Source organism: Podarcis vaucheri (genome assembly GCF_965113315.1).
Source record: "Podarcis vaucheri genome assembly, chromosome: 2".
Lineage (NCBI taxonomy): Eukaryota > Metazoa > Chordata > Lepidosauria > Squamata > Lacertidae > Podarcis > Podarcis vaucheri.
This window is the reverse complement of record NC_138760.1, coordinates 83,434,815-83,445,276: the sequence shown is the minus strand read 5'-3', so window position 1 is coordinate 83,445,276 and position 10,462 is coordinate 83,434,815. Positions and strand designations below refer to the sequence as shown.

Here is a 10,462-nt window from a genome sequence, read left to right as displayed (position 1 = left end):
AGTGTTTATTCTGAACCACAAAAATTCAAGGAAAGGGCAGTTGTTTAGTCTTTTCTTTGCTATCTCACACCAATGTATAATAACTTCCCTAACAGTACTCCACTAACCAAGGATGGAAAATAACTTGGACAACTGAATATGATATAAGGGAATCCATCATTTATCACTTCAGCAATGTACGCATGAAATAGTATTTGCAGAAGTAGCTCAAGGGAAGGTAGTTGATGAAGGCATAACAAACCAAGTCTGTGGCCGTGTTGTATCACTCCAAATGCCAAAACAAGAGGAGCTACTAATCTCACACTACTAAAAACACGCATGTAACTATGCTATTGTTTATCTTTATTTGCTATAATTTTAAAACACTTTGCCTACTTTATGAGATTTTTTTGTTGCAGCTGTTGGACAAAACTTGCACCCCTGACACATATCTCAACAAAGCCAAGGTGATGCATTGCCCACTTTGAACAAATGGAAATAACAAATTGAGTGAAAATGCCCCCCCCACCTACCCAGTAAACAGTGGTGGTTGTTTTTTTGCAGAGGAACAATTTTCAGCAATTTTGTGTGGGGAAGTGAAATTCTTCAAGCGATTCACGGGTGGTAGCAGCTTTTCTTGTTGAACGTTTCTGCGTGTGTACCACTGTAGGCATTGCTCTTCTTAAGCTTCCATTGAGTTTAACTGAGCTGGCACAGGACCTTTGCTCCTAAGGTTCTGTACTAAACTAAAAAAAACAAGAGCATTCATAGCAGAATCAATCTTCCCCAACAGTAAGCTCCCAAAGGGGACATGTAGGCATTCCTATCACAAGAAAAGAGACACCCTCAGTCATGTGCTTATTTATTTCCTTAAAATCTGAAAAGCACCCAGACATGTGATAAATTATGAAGCGTGATGTTGCCACAACACCCGATTTCAAAACATAGGGATACTGACTTGGCACTTGGACGAAGCTCTGTTGCTGACTGCATTTAAGATGGCGAGGTTGTTTGCTGCAAAAGAGTCCAAAACATCTGCCATAACCTTTTTTAATTGGGATTGGCACAAAGGGAACAATCCTTTTGGTGATAGCTCAGAAGTCTCCTGTATCGTATATGTGAAGTTACATCTGTTCGGTTGTGGAATGGGAGGCTATCATACCCCAGATGGAGTAAGACAGGCATGGCCAAACTTGGCCCTCCAGATGTTTTGGGACTACAATTCCCATCATCCCTGACCACTGGTTCTGTTAGCTAGGGATGATGAGAGTTGCAGTCCCAAAACATCTGGAGGGCCAAGTTTGGCCATGCCTGGAGTAAGAGCTAAATACATGAGGGTACTTTCTCTAGGGATAATATCATCCATTGTGTGCGAAAAGTAGGCACACATGGGGGCAGCCAGATTTCCTGCCAGCACATACACTTCCCCATTTCTAGACTGGTGTTTTAAAATTTCCCAGACCTACGACAAGCTGATGAGGCAACACCAAACAAAGTGGAAAAGGATTATTCACCTGGACTTGCCTTTTTAGAGACACCCTGTGTTGCACCAGGTTGGCTAGACTAGGTTGTGAACTTCTGATGAAAACAGTTTTCTCTAGTGGTTGCACTTCTTTTCCTGCTCTACAGTACCCTAAACTGATGGTGCCTGACGGGCATTAAATCTCATTGCATAGCTATTGAAACAAGAGCTTCGTGATACATATTTAATCCAGTAGATGAGTGAGATGAGAGAAGTGACTATCTATCGCATCCTCCCCAGCCTGATGCCCTCCAAGTTATAGTTTTGGACTATAACTCTCATCAGCCCCAGTCTGGAGGGCACTGGGTTGGGGAAAACTGATCTTCTGTGTACTGTGTGTTTGTCTCTGACAGGCGCATTCTATTAATTTATTTCTGCTTTTGATTTGATATACAGAGGGCATCAAGTATCCAGTCTTTCTCACTTCTTTACACGTCTTCCATTCACTCTGACTGCCGCACAGCTAGAACTGGAGTTATATTAAATTATTTGGCTGCAACATTGTTCTTCAGATAGTTGCACTCAGATGGGCATTGTTTGCTCAAACAGCAGATTATTCATTTTCCCCTATTGTGAAAGGTTTTTTGAAAGGTGCCAAAAACGACCTCCTCAGAATAATGATGCAATAAATCACACACAACATGATTGCGAACTATTGCTTCTACTTATGTCTCCTTTGTGAAACCACAAGGGAGCTAATTTAGCAATGGTATAAAATAGGCACAGATCCCACTGGCTTCAGTATAATACAGACCTATCCCTTGTACCAGTTTCTATTTTGCCCTAAAATGGATTCATCTCTTGCTGGGCTGTGAGGTATCAGTATTTTAAATGAAGCTGCAACTAATACAGTATGTACAAATTTATATCAGTTAAGTAGGTGTGACTTCCTGATCTATATATTAATGCCCAAACTGACATTTGCACCCGTCAATTCAGACATGATGGTGTACATGTTTTCTTTTCCTATATGGAGATGGACTTTGCATAGGAAAAGTGTCATGTGTGAAGCAGCCTTCAGAGGACACCAGACCATTCACTATAATTTAAATACTGTGCTCACTAACATTTCCAATCCAGCGCTAAACAGCCTCCTAAGAGCTGACTTCAGAGTTTACATTTTCTGAATTCCCTTTCTTTTGTCTGAACTAGAGTACTAATCAGATATTGCTGTACTGTACATATGAAGTTCTTTTGCTGACATGACTTCCATTTTGTTATGGTCTTGTGGCGAAGTGGTATTTTCATCACTCTGGCAGGGTCTGAAGTGTCCTCATTCTGCTTACTGTTAGTCCCTCTGGTGTTTTGTCTAGATGACCAATCCTTCACAAGGAAGGAAGCCAAAGAATGTTGCTAATTCAGCTGCTGCTCTTAAGTTTTGCCATCTCCTAAAAATGAGTTCCTGCAGAACATCTGAGAGCTGCTTGGGGCAAGTGAGAAAATGTGTTTTAACAATTTAGCAAGAGCTACTTACAACACCTCATCATTCAAGTAATGGAATAACATCAATTGCTGGGTACAAAATCTATGGCAGAATAGTGAAGTAATCAACAAGATTCTATGTTTGAGCTGACTCAAGCTTTTAGATAGAGATGAAGAGACAAAAGGGATGGATTCAAACAACTTTAGTCTCAAAGAAAAATAGCAAAACCAACAAATATCTTTGTGGCACATTGAAGACTAACTAACATGATGACATTAGCTTTTGTAGAGTAGAGTCCGATGAAGTCTCTAGTCCGCAAGACTAAATTGGTTAGTTCTGAAGGTGCCACAAGGTTACTTGTTTTTGTTGCTGCAGACTACCACAACTACTACTTGGTAAATAGAAAGACAGAAAGATAAAAGAGAAGAGACAGTCACGTGTTTGGATTATGAGTCTTGTACACCATTCAGACGTGTTGTCTTATTAGATAAGCAGCTGAAATTCCTTGGCTTCATACTCTGAACAAGATCCATTTCCCCCCAGTAAGATCCCTGTAATTCCTGCCTCGTATCACGTTAAAAGTACATATTGTCACACACAAAAGCAGACAAAGAACACAAGAAATCCCAAAGTAAAAACATTTCTGATTTGGTTGGGGCTTTTGAAGAAGGTTCAGAATATTAAGAACGACTATTTTGCTTGAGAATGTTCCTTTCAGAGGGGACTGTAGTGTATCCTCTCCTGATGTGAGTATGGAGGAGACCTTTCTGTTTGAGGTGACCTTTCAGTTTGCTTGCCCTAAGACTAAGAAGCAGCAGGACCAAGGTAACTTCAAGAACCTTCTTGATTCTGGAACAGCAGAAACACACAGAGAGAAACCTATCAGGTTGAATTATACAAACTAACAACTAGGTACGGTGGATAAATTCAGTTTGGTTCACATTTTAATACAAACAAACTGAATACACACTTATGGGTGCAACATGAACAAAAAGACAGTTATCCCTCAAAATTCACACTTCAACCAGAAAATGTGCATGAAGTGCAAGGGTTCCCAAACTGAGGTCCGGGGTCCATCAGTTGCCCGTGAGCTTCATTCAAATGGTACGTGGCCTGTTTGTAAAAATACATTTAGCATTCTTGCAGCAACTAGTGTAGCACATGCCAATTGCTACAATGGGCAGGTAAGTTATTAAGTGGCCCACCAAGACCCTGAGCAATTTTCAAGTGGTCCATGGGTAGGTGGCGAGGGGGTGTGTGCTTTAGGAACCTTGAACACCTTGGAAGAACGATGGGATATAAATATAAGATGTAAATAATAATAAATAAAAATAGCTTGCCTGATCCAGCCAGTCATTCCTCACCTAGCAGCGACCATTAGTCACCTCACATTTGTACGTATATAGGAAGAAAGGCAGTTTCTAACTGGAATAAATGAAAGAATGAAGAAGCAAGCGGTTTTTCCTGTGCAGACGTTCATTCCTTTTAAGCCATTTTGAGAGATTGAGATCATTAATAACAGCCCTGAAAACAGGATGCAGGAATTAAACCTCTATAGTAAAGCTGAAACACTCCATAAGTAAGTTTTCTTTCCTGTTATACTTCTATTTTTCCTCTGTGCTGTACATTCACCCATTGCATCTGGACTGCTTTAATTCTGACATTAATTCCTGAAATACCTAAAGGATGTGTCGTATGGAATATACATTGTGGGAAATGTTACTAATACATATTTTTTTTAAAAATCATTTTCTCTCTCCCCCCCACCCTAATTTCTCCTGCTGTACAACAATCATGTCCTCAGTAATTCTTGGGAACAGAGGACCCTCTGCACTGGAGTTGTATTTGTGCTTCAGCCTACCAAGAAAGATAGATAAAATTATACAATCGTCTGGTTTCAAAAATGCTTTCGAAACACTGCAGATATTTCTGTGGTATTCACTAGATTCAGACTATACCAGCCACTGTTGAGCTGCTCTGCTCATCACAGGGATGAAACAATTTAAGAGGAAAAAATCAAAATAATTTCTGTGAGTGCAGCAAGGGAAACATTTAAAACAGAACTTGAGGCAGCAGAGGCTGATCTGTTAGGGCAAATGGAACCGTGCCCCAACAACCACAGTCTGTCCTTGGCCAGCTTCTACCTACCCACCTTCTTGCTAAGAACGAAGCCCTTGTAAAACTCATCATTGCCTCTGGCTCCCCCTACTGTTGGTCTTCCTGCTTCCTGCCCTACCAGTCCCAATTGGTACCAGCTGCCACTGCTATGGGAGGGGGGGCTGGGGGCAGGGAAGAAGTAGAGCACCTAAAAGTGAAGTCGCTTCCTGTTCTAAATCTGCAATCTAGCATCAATTTGGCTGCTACTGCCCTTCATTGATTAAGCAGCAATGAATTAACACACATTTAAACAATCTTTTTGTGTGGGTGGTGGAGGTTTTGCTGAAGTGGAGCACCTTCTTGCATTTGCGAAATGCAGGCTGCTGATTTTTACTGATCCCCGCTACCCACTAAGCCCCAGCCAATAGGCATCCTCACTGAGCTGCTACTGTTTGTGCATCGGTGGTGGGGTCCCCGCTTTGCGTGAACAGAAGTAATCCTCACTTGTGCAAAAGCATTTTTGGATACAAGCCAATGTGGTAGCAGTATGGATAGGAGCGTTCCAAATAATTCAGGTAGCCAACCCTGGTACCTCCTTTGCTAAATGTGTAATTAAAACCTGTTCTCTTTCTCTCGCAGAAACCACAGCAGAAAGCATGTTAACACGTCCCTTAAAACACAATGGAATGTTAAGCTGTTTTGAGGTTTGCTGATTTAAATTATAGCGTTCCAGCTGGTGAAGTGTGGGAAAAAAGAGGACTCCTGCAACACAATATACTTTCTTCAGACTGGGTGTGTAAAATACAGTGTTTACCCGAAATTTGGATGGCAACTAATATTGAACAGGGCATGTTGTTATCATGATTTAAGACAATGATAGCCATATGTCCTAAATGCGAAGAATCCGCACACAGATTGCATCTGTTTAGCAACAAGCACTGACCATTTGACTCATTTGTAACCTGGGACCGATTATATTTCTTTCTGTTGGCGTTTTATTGAAAAGGGAAACAAATGGCTATGAGATAATTTCCCCAGAAAACATGCAGGGCACTTTGGAACTTTGCTGTTCTGTTCTCAGCCATCTTGCGATGTGAACGGTTTCATTTCTTTAAAAGCTCACTTTAGCATGCCCGCCGGGTGGCATGCAGAAAGTTCATTTGGGTGAGTATGTTGTTACTGTGTGGGAAAAATACCTCGCTATTAGCAGTACTCTTAAAGTTCATAATTACAAGGAGCCCAATTAGTTTAAACAGTCTTGGAAGGAGGAGAGTCATGGACACCAATTGCAGCTCAGAAAAAACTTAGCAAATGCCGTAAGGGTGATTTGTAAGGCTGTAGTAGGGGAACTGTAGGCAAGCCTGGGTGGATCTGAAGCCTTGAGGGAAAAGGAATTCTACAGCCCTTGTACTTTCCATGACAAAGCACAGGGAAGCTTCCCAAATCAATAAAGTCTGTAAAAGGCCTTTTTAGCTTACGAGGCCAAATATCTGTCTTCCCCAAAACCCCAGTGTTAAATGCAAGTAAGATATGCTGTTACAACTGTAAAAGAAGCATATAATTTACATTTAATACTGATGCTTTGGGGAGGGAAATTTAGAGAATTAGGACTTGCATCACACACACACACACACACACACACACACACACACACACACACACGTACCATTGTTTTCAACACAAAATTCTAACCCTCCACCATACTACAAAGATGGTGTGGGGAGATGGGGCTTTTTCTAATAGCAAAAACCAGGAACAGTAGATTATCTAGAGTATTTAAAACTGAAAACTGAGCACAAGCATATGGGAGTTCCATTCTTTGTTGTTGTGCAAGAAAGCAAACACGACATACTTGACACTCAGATTCAGCTACATTAGGAAAGAAACAACGATTTGAATGCGCTATAAACATGCAGCACCAGATGGCGCCAGAGAGCAGAAAAAATTTATACACGATTTTCCATAGGGTTCTTTTTTCTTTTGTTATAACGATCCTATTTCTGACTTTTTATAGCGTTTTCTCCCCTGTGTGTAGATCCATCCCAGGAGTGGGCAAACCAGAGGCCTGTAGGGACCGTATTCAGAGCATGGGACCTCCCAACCTGGCCTGCAACATCCCCTTCTTCTCCTGCCGTACTGTACTGGAGTCAAAAACAATAACATTTTTTTTAAAAAAATAAAACTGAATGAGTCAAGTTATGCTAGAATAAATGAAAGGCTACAATTAGTCAGATTTTTTTTTAAATAGTAGATAATTTGTAGCCTTGATACACAGTGTTAAATCCAAGTGGGATCCTAATTTAGAGGCCAATCTGCAGCAGCCGCGGGGGGGAGGGGCTTGAGGAGCAGACCTGAGGGGCGCAGTCTTCCCTCAGGTCCACTCCCCGGGCATAAAAGTAGGCCGGGGCTGCCCTAAGCAGATGACATTTTGCTAATGTAGCTGTTTAAAACTGAGCAGAAGGAAACTGTTCAAGTAAAGGGACTTTCATGGTGGGGGCTTTCCCATTGTGACGGGCCAGAACTGGAGCCTGAGCTGTTAGCATCTTTGCTAAGTAGATGTTTCAGGGGAAGAAATAATATTTGGAACATTAGTTCTTGAATGCCCCCTCCCCTCGCCAAATCAGAGACAGATTCAAAACAGCAAAGCAGACATTTTCCAGTTCAATTTCTGCAGACCAGATTTTATATGGTTGCGGTCCTACACTGAAAATACATGACACTCTTGCTGTTCGGAACTGGACCGAACTCCCTAGTTCATGTTAGCAGAGTCAAGCAGTTGGAGTCCAGAGACAAATCCTGATAACACTTTACTGAGAAAAACTCAACAAGACACAGCGTGTAATTTGAAGAGAATGGCCTTCTACGCAGCAGGGAGACACATATGAACAAACATACTTACCCTCAGGACTACACAGGCAACCAGAGCATGTGAGCATCATACCACTCTGCCTGGTTGGTAAGCAACACCTCCCCTCACTCCTTGGCAGTGGCAGACTTTGGGCTCTCAAATTATAGTGCCGCCCTGTACAACACTAACATTCAGTGCCCCTCCTGCCTCTCGTGCTCCGTCCTATAGCATTGTTGTGGTGCCCCCTGCAGCATGGCACCCAGTACAGGTGAGCCGGTTGTGCTTCCCTAAACCCCCCTCTGCTCTTGGGTAGTTAATACTGGGAGCAGAATTAACCCTTAAAACACACACACAATGCAAGAGACCATTCCTGCTCCATATAACACAACAGGGACAAGAAGATTAGAGAAAGCCTGAGGGATTGGTATTCAGATCTTTGCCTGGTCTGCTTCTCTTGGCTCAGCAGTTCTGGCTTCTCTCTTGCCGTATAGCAGAAAACCGAGCAGAGAGTTGGCTGCCAGCCAGCAGATGTATATTAAAGACTGATAGCAGAACTATTCCCAAGTACTACTTGCTGAGAAATAAATATAGGATTCAAAAAAGAATAATGAATCTGCATTTCCTAAAACATTGGTTTAAAAGCCAACCAAACTGTTTCATAGTCACTGAAGTAAGATAAAATACAGTGCGTTTAGTGTCCTCCATGGTAAAATGATTCGAAATCCTGTGGAACTCATATTATCCAAGCCTCATAAATCTAAGGATCGATTCACCTCACCCTTGCAACATGTTAGAAAGTGGACTGAAGCAATCACAGTAGTCCTTCTTCTCAGGCTGGATGAGTGCAAGTGTCCATACTCTTGCAAACTCTCTGCAAATGCATGGAATTAATGTTCATAAGATGCACTTCTGGTGGGCTAGACCTGGCCTTCTGGCTTGGCTAGATTTCACCTATGGCTTTTTCTGAAGGCCCACTCCAGTGTAATTCCTGCATAAACAGCATTTCTGTTTATCTTATCCTTTATCTGAATCATGCGGAATGCAAAAATTGTACCTGGAGGAGTAGAAGAGAAGAAGAGTTTGGGTTTGATATCCCGCTTTATCACTACCCGAAGGAGTCTCAAAGCGGCTAACAATCTCCTTTCCCTTCCTCCCCCACAACAAACACTCTGTGAGGTGAGTGAGGCTGAGAGACTTCAGAGAAGTGTGACTAGACCAAGGTCACCTAGCAGCTGTATGTGGAGGAGCGGGGAAGCGAACCCGGTTCCCCAGATTACGAGTACATTGCTCTTAACCACTACACCATGCTGGTGTGGTGGCACCTTCTCTCCTGAACTTCTTCTCCAACTATGAATAAAAGTAAACTGAAGAGATCCCTGCCTGTCCATGTCTATATCTGAATTTTCGGTGGTGTCTTAGAGAGTGTAGGTGTAAATTACTGGATTATGTAAGGATTCCCTTTGGTGTTCAAACTTGCCCATTATATGGATGTGACATTTTAAAGTGGTAACAGCACTGTTACATGGTTATATTTGGCACATGAAGCTAAGAGACTAGGTTCACTTCATCCATACATATCTGTTTGGACTTGTGTTCAATTCTCTTAAATCACCAAAGAAGAAAATTGTTTGGCTCTTTTCCATTATACACTGGTGTTTATCATATATAAGCATTTGTTTGTTAGTGACTTTCTTTCATTTTCATGCCTCTAGGTATTTGTTTTGAGTTTTACATGGTTGTAAAAAATTATTTAGTTGTACAGTATTTGAGATGTCTTTTCTCTATCCATATTTTATTTCCCAACTTGTTTGCTGTTGTTTTGGCTTTTGAGGTTGGATTGCATCCATCTCTTTCTGTTTCTTCACAGGATCCTCTTGATCTTGTAAATTCAATGCCACATTCTAGAGGAGAATGGGGGAGAAGCAGGGGACAGATCAAGGAGGACAGGCAGAAGCCTGGGAGACCCAATTCCAAACTCCCTGTGGTACAATCTGGGATGGGTGGAATGCCATCTGGCCGTTGGATGAATGAAGCTACACTGTAAATTTGCCTGCAAAGACTTTCTGTAACCTTCCCACCATCTCTTGCTCCCCACCCCCCAAGTGCATGGCGTTTTTGGCCTGCATATATGTGATTTCCGACCCACCCCTTCTCAAAACATTTCCACAGCAAAATGCAGATTCATTTGTTATAGTTAAGGCTGCATTTTTGTTCGGCCTGTTTGGCAGGCTTCCTCTGCGCTTTCTGGCAGGCAATGGCCAGCTGAGATTTAGCACTAACAAATGGAGGATCTGCTGACACAACAGAATGGCTTTAATAATCTCTGCAGCGAGCGGGACAAGATACTCCGAAGTGCTGCCAGCTCTTCCCATTGCAAGAGCCAATGGGGCTGCGGCTTCCCCTTTCCCTCCCCTGCCTCTGGAGAATGCCGCTCTCTCGCTCTCTTGAAGTTTCCACTGACCAGAGAGCTCTCTTGGGTAGCTGGGTTTAATGCAATGAGCTAGAGATGGCCAAGCATGGTAGGAAAAAGTGCCCAACGCCATTCAAGGAAGACAGCGTCGATGTAAACGGAACTCCAAAGAAAGTTCTATAA

General features: G+C 42.2%; 1 long non-coding RNA gene across 1 annotated transcript; it reads right to left on the bottom strand.

The window, feature by feature from the left end:
* Positions 1-736: 736 nt before the first annotated feature.
* LOC309526085 lies at positions 737-8,022 on the bottom strand. The gene is made up of 3 exons (XR_014216650.1): positions 7,921-8,022; positions 4,265-7,162; positions 737-2,824 (listed from the first exon to the last, which is right to left on the bottom strand). It is a non-coding gene; the product is annotated as an uncharacterized lncRNA (long non-coding RNA).
* Positions 8,023-10,462: the final 2,440 nt, after the last annotated feature.